General features: G+C 49.6%; 1 long non-coding RNA gene across 2 annotated transcripts; it reads right to left on the reverse strand.

The window, feature by feature from the left end:
• Window positions 1-3,865: 3,865 nt before the first annotated feature.
• On the reverse strand, window positions 3,866-6,309 carry LOC149355083 (uncharacterized). 2 transcript variants are annotated; one of them, XR_016291432.1, is made up of 4 exons: window positions 5,127-6,308; window positions 4,864-5,014; window positions 4,589-4,754; window positions 3,866-4,218 (listed from the first exon to the last, which is right to left on the reverse strand). It is a non-coding gene; the product is annotated as an uncharacterized LOC149355083 (long non-coding RNA). The 2 variants fall into 2 exon arrangements; XR_016291431.1 differs by having other exon boundaries at window positions 4,864-6,309.
• Window positions 6,310-15,880: the final 9,571 nt, after the last annotated feature.

Genomic DNA, 15,880 nt, shown 5'->3' on the forward strand with positions numbered 1-15,880 from the left:
TTCAAAATGTTTCTTCGCGATGCATAGCGGCATCAATTTAAAATAGGTGAATGCACCAGCAGCGTCTGAAAGCACAGAAAATGCTTAGCTGCATTTTCGACGACACGTATCTTTGCACCTGTTCTTTTGCGCTGTGCAAATACAGTGCGCTTTGCGAAGTAATTGCGCGTGAACTGGTTCGTGGCTGGCTGCGGTATGGTGTGTTGGCGAACTCAACCCACGGCTACCACGCTGACCGTAGTAGCCGTGGCTGGCGACATGTGTATGTAAATTTTAACCTTTTCTCTCCCATGAAAGATCCGTTAATTCCCAGTGATACCGGTGTCTTTGTGATTAAAAGGCGATAATGTATATTGATGTAGGCTAACTTCAGTTTATCATCTACGGCTTTTGAAAACATGATGCACTGCGAGGGCAAAAGGGCGGATTCTGCAAATGCGAGGAAAATATCTTTTGTGTGCCGCCATGTGGCCGACGTAGCTTTTGTAAATCCCTGCGCTTAAAGCATTCATTTTCATCCTCCTCTTGTTTGCATGCCAGCCGTACGTTGCCTTGTGAACCACGAGACGGAGCCGGAATATTTTTTTTTACATTCTTTCGTAAACTTCGAAATCGTTTCTTAAAGGGGCTCTGAAACACCTTCCGAGGAGAGCACATAAATTCGCTCAATCAGTGCATCATGTTGTCATGAAAACCTGAGCCGAATAATGCACTTCTGCACGCAGCAGAGAACCCACAATCACGCGCGAAAGTTGGCGAGCCCCTCCCGGCGACTTTTTGCATGCTCGCACACTCCTCCGTCGATCGCACCTGCGTGTACAAGTTGAGAGGTGGCTATTGGTAAGATTCTTTAAGACGTCAGGCAGCTACCATGGCGGCGGCCAATAAGCCGCGTAGCTCTGGCGGCTCAGAAAGCTCCGCTCCCTGATATGGGGCCGGCAGAGGAGCGCCAACCTTCCATTGTGCAAAAAGTGACCAGAGGAGAAGGAAAGGCGCAAAAACGCTGAATTTCGAATCCTCACTACAGGTAACGCAGCTGCTGCAAAGTGCATTAAAAAAATCCTTGCATGACAATCTTAGTGAAGCGGCATGCTTTAAGATCCCAGGCATACCGCTACTTTATTAGAGCCCCTTTCAGAGCCCCTTTAACTGCATCATTATGGCTGTACACGTATAATATTGACAAGAACATCAGACCTCATATCATTTCACTTTTATTGATAGCACAGCAGAAACGCTTTCTTATTTTTATACTGATTGATGAAGCACTTCCACAGTCGCTGGTGGTGGCTAGGCGTTCAGGATACAGGTTCCTCTCCTAGAATCAACTCCAGTTCTCAACAGAACTTGCACACTTCTGTAACACAGCTTAGTAGGGAAGGCAAAGCCTTGGATGTCTATTTATAGATTGAACATGGGGCGCATATTAAAGCGCATGAGGGAATAAAATCGCGAAGCTACATGACCGCAGCGTGAAGGAGGGGCAACACAGCAAATCCACGGGGTTCACTCAGAAATATATAGCACTTCGCCTTGACTTCGCTGATTTTGCAGGAAGTTTGTGCTGAGGTCAGTGGCGAGACTTTCCATGTGTTAAAAAAAGCCGAAGAGGTTGGGTACGTGTAAAGGGGCCCCCTTTCTTCAAAAGCGCGACCAATTACCATTGCTGTGCTTACATCTGAACTAAACACGAAACTTCTTGCTACCACGATCGTATTGTCCACAAGGAGACAGCAGCTGTCAGCCTCGTCTGTTTTCAAAACATTGTCGCCGACGTGTGCTGCGGAGTACTGCGTTCCAGCGCAGCCGCAGGTAGGCCCGCACTGTCGTGCTCCAAGCTTTTTTTCTTCACCACAGGAGCAGAAGACGCAAACTTGACTTGGGATCTTTCATACACGCATCGGTGCAACTGCGGAATCTTTCACCCCTATAAACCACATGCCCTAGAAACCAGCCAAGAATAGACGCCTTTCAGGCCAAAACTTCAATTCTCTATATTGATACATGCATTCGAAGAAGAGACAGAAGTAGCGCATGCGCTAGAAGAGGAAGAAGTTAGTTGGCTCTCTCGCGCGCGCTCGAACCACTAGGGGACCGCCGCAGGTTTTTCGTCTCTGCGCGGGTGTTCTTTTTGGCGTTGCACGCTACAGTTTGGTGGAGCAGTGCTGGGTACGCTTCCCGACCTGCAAACTCCGTACAGCGTCACTACGGACCTCACACCGGTTCACCAGCGACCCAGCCGCCGTCTCCGCGGAGAGTCGCTTGAATTTGGGCCCCTTCCCCCGCCAACAAGGACGACGCAGCCTCGACCGCCGAGTCCAACTGACATGGCCACTGACACCAGGACCCAGCCGCCGATCCAGCCTCTACCGTCGAGTCCAACTGCCATGGCCGCTGACACCAGGCCCCTGGCGCCGATCCTTTGCCACCCACCGCGAACACCGCCATCTTTTCACGGTGACGTGTTCGAAGACGCTGAGGACTGGCTGGAGACGTTCGAGCGGGTCGCACGCTACAACGGCTGGTGCGACGAGCGCAAGCTGAATAACGTCTATTTTGCCCTGGAAGAGTCTGCTCGGACGTGGTTTGAAAACCACGAGGCTACACTTCCCACCTGGGAGACGTTTTGCCGGAGTCTCCTGGCTACGTTCCCCAACGCTGACCGCCGGGAGAAGGCCGAAGCTGCGCTGCACTCCCGAAATCAGCGCACGAACGAAAGCGTGCGCATGTACACCGAAGACATGACCCGTCTTTTCAAGCGCGCCGACCCCAACATGACAGAGGAGAAGAAGCTGCGCCATCTCATGCGTGGGGTTAAGCAGGAGCTGTTCGCGGGCCTCGTGCGCAGCCCACCCCGCACGGTGGCGGAATTTCTAACCGAGGCGACCACGATGGAGACGACGCTGCAACAACGGGCCCGCCAGTACAACCGGGACATCAACTGCATGGTGCCCGAAGGCTTTTCGTCGTGTCTCGGCGGCAATGCAGACACCTTGCGTGAACTAATTCGCTCCGTTGTCCGGGAGGAACTGCAACGGATCCATCCGCCTCAGGTTGCACCTGCGCCGCTGGCAGCGCTGTCCGAAGTTGTCAGGGACGAGGTGCGACAGGCTGCGCAGGCACCTCCTGTCCCCGAAGCGCCATCCCGGTTCGATGACCGACCCACGTACGCATCTGTTGTACGTCGCACGACAGGCTACGGTCCCATTACCCCAACGCCTGGCGTGAGCAACATCGGCACATGTCACGCAAGCGTGCCTGGCTACGGTGTGACCCCGTCGACCTCCGTGAGTAACATCGCCACGTATTCTGCAACCGCATCTGCTACAGCTGGGCCACGCCCTCGCAAGTCGGATTTGTGGCGTACACCGGACCGCAGGCCTCTCTGCTACCACTGTGGGGAGCCTGGTCACCTCTACCGCGCCTGTCCGTACCGCCAAGTGCCCACGAAACACAAAAAGCGCTAATAGACGTCTAAAAAAAGTCTCGAAAAAAAAAGCTTGACATCTAGAAGAAGTTTCATCTAAGCAGTGTTTTAGACTTAGACGTTTACTAGCCCTCTATTAGCTCTGCTAACGCTACGCTTGTATACGGCTAGAAAACTTCTGAGGTAGAACTTTTCTAGAATTTTTTTAGACGTTGCTTTTTTTTCCGAAATGGGCGCCTGTAATATCTTACGCATTTCAAGACTGATTTTTAGTGCTGCCTTTAAACCCTCTAAAGCTTTAAAAATGTTATAGTTCATTTTTCTGGTATACACTCAAAAATGAACTCAAAGCTGATCTGCAATGACCCGAACAATAAGCCCACATTACAAGGGATGTATGGCTGTAGTAATGAGCCACAAATGCATGTGCTAGCACACTTTTCAGTCACTGCGTTACTCTTTATTGAATCCAGTGCATACACCCACACACAAAAAAGAAAGGGACCAGGAAATTAATGTTAGAAGCCATGGAGGAGGTAGCTTCACTGGTTTGGCTGACGTTACAACGGTAAGCACTTGGATGGCGGGAAAGTGTCGAGCAGCAACCAACTGTTAAATCAAAACTTCATTCGGCCCCAGGCCTTGTTCACACGGATGCGTTGATGAGCAAGTTGCTGTGATGTGGATGGCAGTGAAGAGCTCGCTAGGTGTTCCAAACATCGCTTTTCTTGCAAGGAGGATGCCAACTAGACGGTAACAAGGGAAAGTCAAATCCAGCTCTGTTCAGCAGCCTGCAGAAGTGAAAAACATTAGAGTAACCAAAAGCACAGTCAGTCAGGTGCATGTAGAATGGCCAATGAGGAGTCGGAAGCAAATAAGACCAGGAAATGGCAAGGAGTGACGGCACAGGCAATAAAATAAGCTAACCAAAAACATATATGCATATGATGTCATTGCAAGCGGCATTTCAGCAGAGTGCTACGGCTCACCATAAACTCAAGAAGTCAATCACTGTGGAGGCCTTTAACAGAAGCAAAATTCAAACAGCGTGCATGGACACTGAAAGCCAAGCAGTCAATAGCAAGTGCACTGCCTTACTGTGATGCACACTGTACTCACAGAACCTCCTAAGCTGCATCTTGCAAACAGGCTTTTTCTTACCTGCAAGATGTGGCTGAATCAAAAGTGGTTGATGGTTGACATCTTGCACCGTCGCACGAAAACATAGCACAGATGCTGCTGTCCTGGTAATACCTGCATCACTTCAGTATACACCAGAGATGGGTTAAATCTTGGACCTCTCCTTGACAGCCACACAGGGGCACATCTGAAAGATAAGAAATAAAAGTGTGTATGTATAAGGTTCACTGCATTGCCAAACAAGCCCTTTCTAATCTGTACGATGAAGCTCAAACAGTGGGCAAGAGATTACTTACACCACTGCACAAGAAGCATTTGTCCAGATTCCCACCTCAGAACTGAAACAATCTCCAGGCCAAGTTTTCTGAACAACCACGTACAAGGTGCTGCGATTAATTTGCGTGAAACTAGACCAGGTCCTTGCTCCTCCGGCCAACAGTTGGGGTTCTAAAGGACAAACAAATAATGGGGCTTGTGGAATGAACATTAGCAAACAGCCTAGACCTATACAAGAAATCATGAAGTGAAAGAAAAGGTGTCAGCTGCAAAGCGTGCTTACCAAAACTTGAGAATTTGAGCAGGCAAGGAGGTCCTCTGAAAACCACTGTTGAACAGCCTGTACCCTAAACGAAATGCACACAGTGAAGCAGGGACAACGCCAGCTGTGCACGGCGCAATGATTTTCCAAAAAATAAAAGCTGCCATGCCTGCAAAGAGCCGTAGTACTTCACTGCACTGTCAAACAGCCTGCACACATACAGAGCAGCACCACTGAGTAAACTACCTTTGTGCCGGGGCTCTCAATCGTAATGAAAGAAAAGCTTGACGCAGTTAGGATAACCAAAAACTGAAGGCACAGCGCACGAAGGACAGGACAGGTCCTTCGTGCGCTGTGCCTTCAGTTTTAACAATGTACCGACTAGCCCAAACAAATACCTTAGTGAAGATAACCAAAGCCTTTTTAACGCGAGTTTCACTGACGGCAATCACAGCAAGAATTAGAGCACACAGGTGGCCAGATGAGAGTCCTTGGCAAGAATAAAACCCTGCCAGAATGCAATAGAGCACAGACTTTAATCAATGTCTAGGAAAAAATTCGCGCCTTATCAACGCACGCTTAAACAAAGCTGGTTGGTTTGAAGCTTTGTCACGTTCACCTTGTCACCGCCTTGGTAAAGAAAGCAACTCGCATGCGAGAGCAGCCTAGCTGTATCCACTTAACAAAAGCTCAAATAGCACTTTGGTATGTAAAGCACTGGCTGATACTGTTTTGTGATTTGTAAACCAAAGGAGTGACACACTAGCCGACCGTTCAATCAGGCGCGTTAGAGGCTTAGCGAAAGCAAGGCCGTCACTTTCACCACAGAAAAGAAATGGAAGGTTACTTACTTTTGCGGAAAACGAGGCTCACATCTCAGTGCAACACTGGTAGTAAACGATACCGCAGAAAAAGGGGAAACTGCGAACTGCAGCGGCGTGAAGTGCCAACCAGCGCGGGAAAAAGTGCGCAGCGAAACGTACAGTACAACGTACGCAGCATCCACTTCGCGCGCGTATCGCTAGCCTCTGCAACGCTAAATAGCGAAATGAAGTACTACTGCTTCAAACGGTTAAAACCACTTTGGCAAACTAGCCTGCATCGCCACCGTGCGAGCGACACCAAGCAGCAAGCTGCGGCGTGACTCAAGAAAGATTATTGCCTCCAAGATCTGCCAACACGATAGCGCGCGGGTGATAAGCGCGCGAGCGAGCTCGGCGAAGGCGGCGGCGAAGGCAGGGTACGCTGCGCCTGTCAATCCTCGTGCTGCCGCCAGCTAGCCGAGGCGTAACAGAGGCGTTCGCAACATGAAGCAAATTTTTTCGCTAGCGTAACTACTGTCGGCTTTCAGGGCCATTATATGTTACCTAAATCCAGCCTTACGAGTGGCGGGTTAGCTGCACTCGATGTGGAACGTGATTCGGGCTCCGTAGGAGAAAACGCGCTTTCAGTGTTCGAATACAAAGAGCGGTCTCTGCACCGGCGCGCCTGCTCTTCGAAACGTCAAGCAGGAGAGCCATCTTATGTGCCGTGATTTACAGCATGTTTAATCCACGGCGGCAATTCTCTGCTGATTGCTATAGGCGCGTCTCCTCGACGTGGTCTTAAGTTCCACGTGTTAGAAACAAGTCTAGAAAACATCTGACTGCAGATGTTTCACAGAAGTTTCACAGCAAACATCTGACTGCAGATGTTTAAGAGACGTCGCAGAGGAAACTTCTTCTTGTCGACATCTATGAGACGTTTGAACGCAGCGCAAGACGTTTGTAGTCATTTGGAGCGGTTCCGAGACGTTTGTAAGACGTTCTGTGTTTCGTGGGTGGGCCTTCGCGGTTTCCATCCCGACGCACCCTGCCCTCAGAACGGCGAACGACCGCATGAGATTGCACAGCATCTCTGGGCACGCCAGAACCCTGCCTACTCTGGAAGGCGCGAGTCCCGTTCCCCTTCGCCTCTCCGTTATCGCTCTTCCAGCCCTGGCCGCCAGAGTAGCTCTGCTGGCCGTCGCTCGCCGAGTCCGCGTCGGGAAAACTAACACCAGCGACCTCTGGAGGCAAGGCCGCTGACGTCGGGACGTGTCAAGATCCTCCATCGCGGAACCCTCGAGCCGACGATACCCGGACAGAGAGAGGCAGCGACAGTATCAGATACGCTGCATCCGATTTGCGTGTGACAATTGATGGCACTGACATTACCGCGCTGCTCGATACCGGTGCTGATTACTCTGTTATGAGCCGTGCCTTCGCTGGAGAACTTAAGAAGGTTCTGACACCGTGGACGGGGACCCCCATTCGCACCGCTGGTGGCCACCTAATTTCCCCTGTGGGCAAGTGCACGGCTAGAGTTGGGATTAGTGGTTTTGCGTACGTTGGTGAATTTGTCGTACTCCCCGAGTGTTCCAGAGACTTGATTCTGGGGATCGACTTCCTGCAGTCGAACGGCGCTGTGATTGACTTTCAGGAGGCACGTGTCACGTTCTCGACCAAACAGGCCGTGGCGCGCTTTGACTCCCGCGATCCCTGCAGCAACGCTCTGCGCATTGTCGAGAACGACGTCACGGTGCCGCCGCGGTGCAGTGTTCTGGTGCTCGTGCGGAACGACCTCTTTCATGACTACGAGGGCCTAGCGGACAGCCATAGTCCACTGCTGCTTAAGCGGGGACTTGCCGTTGCAAGAGGTCTCGTCCAACTACGTGACGGCCGCACCCACGTCCTCCTGACTAACTTTGCCAACGAATATCAGCACCTGGCCAAAGGCATGACTATTGCCTTCCTCCACGACGTTGCTGAGCTTCCAGGTTTGTGCACCGTGGGAGGACCCTCTCCGGAGTATGCTGGCCCACATCACGTTCTTCAGTCAGTCAGAATAAATCCTGCCTTGCCGTCGGTTCAGAGGGATCTTCTGTCGGCCCTCTTGGCAGAATTTGCGGACTGTTTCGCTACGTGCTCGAAGGTCGGCCGAACTCCACTCGCCAAGCATCGTATCATCACTGACGAGACTACGCGACCCGTCTGCCAGCGCCCATATCGTGTTTCCCCGGTGGAGAGAGAAGCCATTCAGAATCAGGTTGCCGAGATGCTTGCAGACGATGTCATTCAGCCGTCCACCAGTCCGTGGGCATCGCCTGTGGTTCTTGTCAAAAAGAAGGACAATACTCTGCGTTTCTGCGTGGACTACAGGAAACTTAACAGCGTGACCAAAAAGGACGTTTACCCGCTGCCCAGGATAGATGACGCGCTCGACCGATTGCGGAACGCCAGATACTTCTCGTCATTGGATCTTAAAAGCGGGTACTGGCAAATCGAAGTGGACGAGAGAGACCGGGAGAAGACAGCTTTCGTGACGCCTGACGGCCTCTATGAGTTTAAAGTGCTCCCATTTGGTCTGTGCTCAGCACCGGTTACTTTCCAACGCATGATGGACACTGTCCTCTCCGGCTTGAAATGGCAGTCCTGCCTGGTGTACCTGGACGATGTCGTTATATTTTCGCCCACCTTTGACCAACACTTGGAGCGGTTGCGCATTGTGCTACAAGCGCTCAAATCCGCGCAACTCACCATCAAAGCCGAGAAATGCCATTTTGGCTTTGAGGAACTTCGCTTTCTTGGTCACGTTGTCAGCGCACGAGGTGTTCGCCCGGACCCTGACAAGACTGCTGCCGTCTCAGGTTTTCCACGCCCAACTGACAAGAAGGCCGTTCGCCGGTTTTTAGGCCTGTGCTCCTATTATAGGCGCTTTATTCAAGATTTCTCGAACATCGCGGAACCGCTGAACGCACTGACCCGTGACGACACGCCCTTCCTGTGGGGGACCGACGAAGAGGCTGCATTTGTCGAGCTTCGCAGCCGTCTGCAAAGCACTCCGATACTCGGCCATTTCGACGAGCATGCTGCCACGGACATCCACACTGACGCCAGCAATGTTGGCCTTGGTGCAGTACTGATCCAGTGGCAAGACGGTGCAGAACGGGTCATCAGTTATGCTAGTCGGACACTTACGCGCTCCGAGACCAATTATTCTACGACGGAGAAAGAATGTCTTGCAGTGATATGGGCCATCTGCAAGTTTCGACCGTACCTCAACGGACGACCCTTCCGTGTGGTAAGCGACCACCACTCCTTATGCTGGCTGGCGAGCCTCAAAGACCCCTCAGGACGCTTGGCTAGATGGAGCTTACGCTTGCAAGAATACGACTTAACAGTAGTTTACAAGTCTGGCCGCAAGCATCAGGATGCGGATTGTCTGTCGCGCGCGCCTATCCCAATCAATACCGAAGAAACCGCCGATGATTTTCCTTTCCTGGGCTCTGTTAGTACCACCCAAATGGCGCAGCTTCAGAGGTCGGACACGGAGTTGGCGCCGCTCATCGATTACCTTGAAGGCAGTGAAGCTCCCATTCCGCGTGTTTTTCTTCGAGGGCTTCACACCTTCACTTTACGGTCTGGTGTTCTCTACAAGCGCAACTTTGCCAACAGCGAAGAAGTGTTCCTACTCGTCGTACCATCACAGCTGCGGTCTGAGATCTTGAGTGCCTGTCATGATGCACCATCCGCCGGCCACCTTGGAGTCAGCCGTACACTCGCGCGGATTAGACAAAAGTATTATTGGCCCAGGTTACTCCCATCGGTGCGGGCCTACGTCAATACATGCCGTGAATGCCAACGTCGGAAGACTCCTCCATTGAAACCGGCCGGATTTCTTCACCCCGTCGATCCACCGAAGACCCCTTTCCATCAAGTGGGCATGGACCTCCTTGGCCCATTTCCGAAGTCTTCGTCTGGAAAGCGTTGGATAGTCGTTGCGACTGACTACCTCACACGGTACGCTGAGACCACGTCTCTTGCCAAAGGCACTGCTGCTGAAGTGGCGCAGTTCTTCGTCCACAACATTGTCTTGCGTCATGGAGCACCCGCCGTTGTTGTTACTGACCGGGGAACTGCTTTCACGGCCCGCTTAACCCAGTCCGTGATGACTCTGACGCACACGAGCCACCGACGTGCTACGGCGTATCACCCGCAGACAAACGGGTTGGTAGAGCGACTCAACCGCACACTAGCCGACATGCTATCAATGTACGTTGACGTCGAGCATCGAACTTGGGACGCCATTCTGCCGTACGTAACGTTTGCATACAACACCGCCCTGCAGGAAACAACCCGACTGACCCCCTTTCAGCTTGTCTTCGGTCGCCAGGTGACCACTCCGTTGGATGCTATGTTGCCCGTCGACCCTTACTGCGACTCTGACGCTGACATCGACGTAGATACCTTCGTTCAGCGTGCTGAGGAAGCGCGTCAACTGGCCCGCCTGCGCATTCACCGTCAACAGGAGGCTGACGCCACTAAGTACAACTGTGGACGCCGTTTCGTCAGTTATGCTCCCGGCGACCTTGTGTGGATTTGGATACCTGTTCGTCGCCGCGGGCTCTCTGAAAAGCTGCTGCGCCGATACTTCGGCCCTTACGAAGTAGTGCGCCGCATCAGTGATGTGACTTATGCAGTTGCTCCCGCCCCGACAGCTTGTTCATCGCGCCGGTCGCACCGAACTGAAGTCGTACACGTTGTTCGCATGAAGCCTTACCACGACCGGCTACCTGACTGAACTGCGGTCCACTGCAGCTGTGTTCTACCCTTTCGCTGACTTTTCACTCCCAGCCGCATCGTGTCGATGCTGCAGAAGAGGGGGGCAGTGATACATGCATTCGAAGAAGAGACAGAAGTAGCGCATGCGCTAGAAGAGGAAGAAGTTAGTTGGCTCTCTCGCGCGCGCTCGAACCACTAGGGGACCGCCGCAGGTTTTTCGTCTCAGCGCGGGTGTTCTTTTTGGCGTTGCACGCTACAATATGATGTCTTAAATAGGGCACAGATAGAACCTGTCTTGTAAAGCTCTCTTTTAACCTCACCGTTGGGCCACATTTAATTTTTCTGACAGGAGGCGTATTCAAGACGTTTATTTTAGTCGAAAATCCGTTTTATCCCTGAAATATAGACGTTCCGAAGACCTCGTGTGCTACCTGGGTGTAATAGGTACATTCTACGTCACACTTGTGTACATATACCCCCTGCCGATTCCCATTTCTTCTTTTTGATTTGGACTAGGATGTTATTCACCCGTGTTTATTCCTTGGCACACTCTCCTGTATTCGCACATGAAGGCAACAGTCAACGAAACCAAGGAGCATGGGGAATGTTTTTTTCTTATTTCTTACTTCATCAATGGGAGATTAATAGGGTAAATATTTTTTTAGATAACTGACACCAGAGGAAAAAAAGGTGCGCCAATCATTTTGCTTTGCTGCGTTAATCTGAATTTAAGCTGAACCGTTATCTTTAGCTTCCGCGTTTCTGCGCCATAGGTAAGCTACCGGTAAGATACCGCTGTTATGAATTTTCATCCTTAGGGATATTGCCAAACTGATATTCATCACCTAAATGCACTTCGTCCCATTCTTATTCTCTTAGTTATTTCACTCTAATGGTCCATACCTGCGCTCACTGCCCGCTCTACCTAGATGTATTCCCTCGCTACCAACGCTCACTGTTTATCCTAAGCTGCTGTTTCCTTCTGAGACTGTTGAGCATTAATTTATTTTTCAGCATATTAATTCTTACGCATAACCATTCTACTTTGTCTGCCCTGGTCTTTGATCATGCTTTGCATTTCGTGTCCCTTGAGTGACTTGGGTGATGTCCTCAGCAAATCGTGTATTTCCGCAACTGTTCCCAATCAAGGTCTCTAAATAGCACTTTTAAACAGGGGTGAACTGTGCCGGAGAGAGATGTGTCTCATTTGCTTGACGCTCTTAAATTACCAAAAATTCTGGAGAAGCGCTTCTAGTTCTCTTGGCTGCTACCACGTGACACACTTTGGACACTCAAGAATAGACGGTTGTGAACATTCTTGACGTTATCGAGAAAGAGAATGACTGAGTGGCTGCAGAACAGTACGTGCTAATCGGAAAGCAGAAAAAGAATGAGGGCAAACGCAGAGAGTTACAAAGTTAAGCATGGATGCTTCTGCTACTTCTGCTACATATAATCCCCTGTTTTAGTTTTCTTTTTTTTTGTATGTGTGCTTTTTCCCAGTACCACAAATGGGGCTCTCAATTGCTGGCACTTGTGGGCCCGGCGCGGGCTCTTAGTTACGTGCGTTGATGCACTGTTAAAAATCGGCACCTTGAGATTAATTGCTTTGAAACTTTCTTAGCGCTTCACTTGTGCAGATTAAGCAGAGGGTCGTTTTTTCGCGCAGTATGTGCGTGTTTTGCCCAAGTGCTGACACAAATTAAGCGGCAACGTTAATTGGCGCACTTCTTGGCAATCCAAAGGCTGGATAATGCTATATCAATGTCACTAAAATGTTTTACTAACTTTTGTGTGTAGCGTTACCCGCTGACGTTATGGACTGACATTTGAAACTATTCAGGCAAATTTTTGTCAACATTTTGCACTGCTTGGGCACCACCCTTGCTTCTTCTGCGATTACGTTCTTAAGGGATTCCTCCGTCCTGAAACAAACTTGTCTGTCCAGTTCTCTTCCTTTTTTGACGTCCCCGCAGCTTGACACCGCCTTCTCGTCTCTTTCCTCCTTTGTTTTTGTTCAACCGCTTTCCCCTTCCTTTCGATTAGCACTCGTGTCATGTAACACGTGTTTCTATGTAGTTCTCGTCTTTCCCTTTACTTATCTATATTTTTTTCGCCGCTTGCCTCGCATTTGGTGCAGCAGTGGTACTGTTTTGTTTTTTGTTTTTTTAATCTCAGGTCTAGCAGTCTTATACTTTCATATATGACAGAACGAAGTAATCCTCACGTTCACAATGATACCATCACCTACTTCCTTCTCCGCATCAGTTTGTCCTCCCGTAGATAAGGCCAATGATGACAGCAGTCACCCGAGAAGCCCTGTTGTCGAAACTCAGGCTAGCTGATTAAGGCTGCAACCTTAATCGCAAGAAAGGCTTGCGCTCTCACCTTGTCGCTCGGTCTCTTTTCTCATGTGAGATATTTAATTTTCGTACCTTTTGTACATGCACCAGTGAGAGCTTGTTTTAAATACAGGAAAACTGTGTTATGCTTGCATCGCGAGTGGTGTACTTGTGCCACGTGTGTCTGTGAGGACAGTCACTGTGACTTCCACAAGGCTTCACTGAACAATGCATTACATTTTAAACTTATACACACGTGGTCACTTTAAGTTTTGTAATATATTATGCAATCTATTTCAGAAGTGATAAAAATTTTGTAAAAGGGGTAAACATCGCAGAGGAAATTCTGTTATAGAGTGTTTGTTCGCATTGGCGCCATCTTGTCTGGACGCGCTTTTTACCTTTTCCCGTTTACTTTTCTCCGCCTGTACGCTCGTGGCGCCGGCCTGCGCGACTGCGCGCGCGTTTCAAACCTAGCGAAGGAGCCGGCCCAAAGAGATGCCAGCGCGAGCGGCGCTTGGTTTCTGGCCGTTGTTCACTTAAATGTTCGTTCGAGACATTAAGCTGCTTTCAATTATATTGCTCTTGGCCGCATCGTCCGCATCGTCCCTACTCCCTTGTTCCGGCCAAACAGCCCGGCCTTGCTCATAATCAAGTAGCATCCGCGGTGAAGGCGCTTATCAAAAATGCGGTAAGCGCGGGAAGGAACGTTCGCTTTAAGTGATTGCGGGGGAGCCCACCATGGTCTCAGGGTACTTTGCAGCGTTTGCCTGCGTCGTTTTGCGACGATGCAGGTATGCGTCCCTGTTGCTTCTAGCAGGCCGCACTTGGGGAAATATACTGTTATACTTGCATCCTCTTCATCGTAGTCTCACATTTATCGCAGGGCTAGAAGGTTAGTTTCGCCAGATGAGGTAAGAGCAGCTGCTGCCAAGTTATAGCAGAAAAAAAAAGAGAACGAAATTCAACCTACACTTTGAAGAGCACCCTTGTTTAGGCGCTATCATTTTTCTTGATATAAGCTGTTAGACATGGTGCCACCGAAATAGAACTTTACTTCTTACATTGCGCCGTGTGTCAGATTTGCTACTTTTATTTCCACTGTGTCTCGGATCACGCTGTATATTTGATGATGCTTCCGAAGCAACTCAGGAAGCGGCTCACCGGCTTTTGTACATGGCTGCTGGCTTTCTGATGAATATCGTCAACATGAATCGCCAAAAACCCGTAGCATTGGCTTTTAGAGCTTAACAGCTGCTCACTGTTCTGCAATACTTCTGCAAAGCAAAGCAAGTGGCATGCAGTGTGCCTTTTTAGTGCCTGGGAACTACTGCTCCAAACCCACTGGAAACCTGAGAAGTGACCATGTTAGAGCCAAAACATATCAGCTTGTCCATGTCAGCTTGGTGCACCATCTACAGTCGCCCACACACCCGCCTATAGAGCCCTCGAGTGGTGCCCCGGGGACTACACTTCTTTCATTTCCAAGTGGCCTAGTTCTCGAATCTTGCCATTCTCTCGCATGCACATTCCCATAGGTCGTGTTTAAATCCCAATGACTTTAAAAGCGGTAACAGGGTCACCAGGCGTTGACTAGCTGCGTAACACAGCGTTTTGTTCGAGCGGTGGCAAGGCAAGTGTGTGGACGACCGTACAACGCTTCGCCAGTATATGGGGTTTCCTTGGTGCTATGGCAATTTCTGCACAGGCTGCGCTTTTGTTGTATAATGTACGCACCACTTTTGCTCACACCATTACGTACCTTTTTGATGTCAAAGGCTTCCAACTAGCCCAGCAGCTAACTCTTTTAAAGAATGTGCATGGCTGCATGAAGTACCAGGTGTTAGTTTTGCTCCTTATTTTAGTTTTAATTATCTCGAGCTGCTTCTTTGGCTTTGTTCATTAGAGAGATTACGTTGTGAGGGGCTGACCAAGGTTAGGTTCTTCATCCCTTGTGCACGTTTACATTAAGAAACAGCACAGCAGTGGTTGATATGGCAGTTTAATAATGTTGCTCTTTTAGGAAATAAGAAGTTTAGGCCACACTGTATTCTTGTATGATTTGTTTATACTTCCTGTGCCGTCAAAAGGGACATCGATCATCCGGCTATCCTTGCTCACTGGACTTCCAAGCCTCACCAAAACAGCTGGGGCACATGAGCGTCAGTTTCTTTAAAAATTTTTGCGCAGAGCATCAAATAATGCTTGTGTTAATTTTTAGAAGTCTATTTTTGTCCGCTGTATTGCCAATGTATGCAGGTGACATGCTGCTCGTGCCTTTTATTTTTTATGTGCTTTTTGTCAACTGTTCCATCAGTGCGTACTCATTTGCTGTTTTATGTACCCCACCAGTAATCCACAAAAGTTATTTCTTGATTGCACGGTTTAAATTTGCACTTCTTTTCTGTACCGCACCGTTTAGTACAAGGAGCACTTTTTTATTGTTCCCTTTTTGAGAGCATCAAACATGCTTATATTAATTCTTGGGTGTTTTGGCTCCACTAGTAAAAGATGAAGCTAACATGTGGCTTGTACCTTTTATTTTTTCACGTGCTCTTCTGACCGTGCGTTTTCCAATGCATCCAACGCGGATGCAATCGCTCCGTCTTTCAAATGTGCTCTTAGGCTATATATTTTTCATCTGCGTCACCATCAGGGCATCCACGTTTGCTGTTTTATCTGCCGTACCAGTAATTTACATCGATTGTATCTTGTATGTACGTAGATGTGTTAGATGTGCACTTTATTGCTGCGCCATTCAGCCAAATCAGACGCTGCTTGCACTATGTACTTAGAAGTGCTCCTTCCTACTTTTTGTCAGCTGCACTACTGAGCTGAAGAGAAGCTGCCT

This window comes from Amblyomma mixtum, chromosome 3 (assembly GCF_055824585.1).
Source record: "Amblyomma mixtum isolate Tamu chromosome 3, ASM5582458v1, whole genome shotgun sequence".
NCBI classification, from domain to species: Eukaryota; Metazoa; Arthropoda; class Arachnida; order Ixodida; family Ixodidae; genus Amblyomma; species Amblyomma mixtum.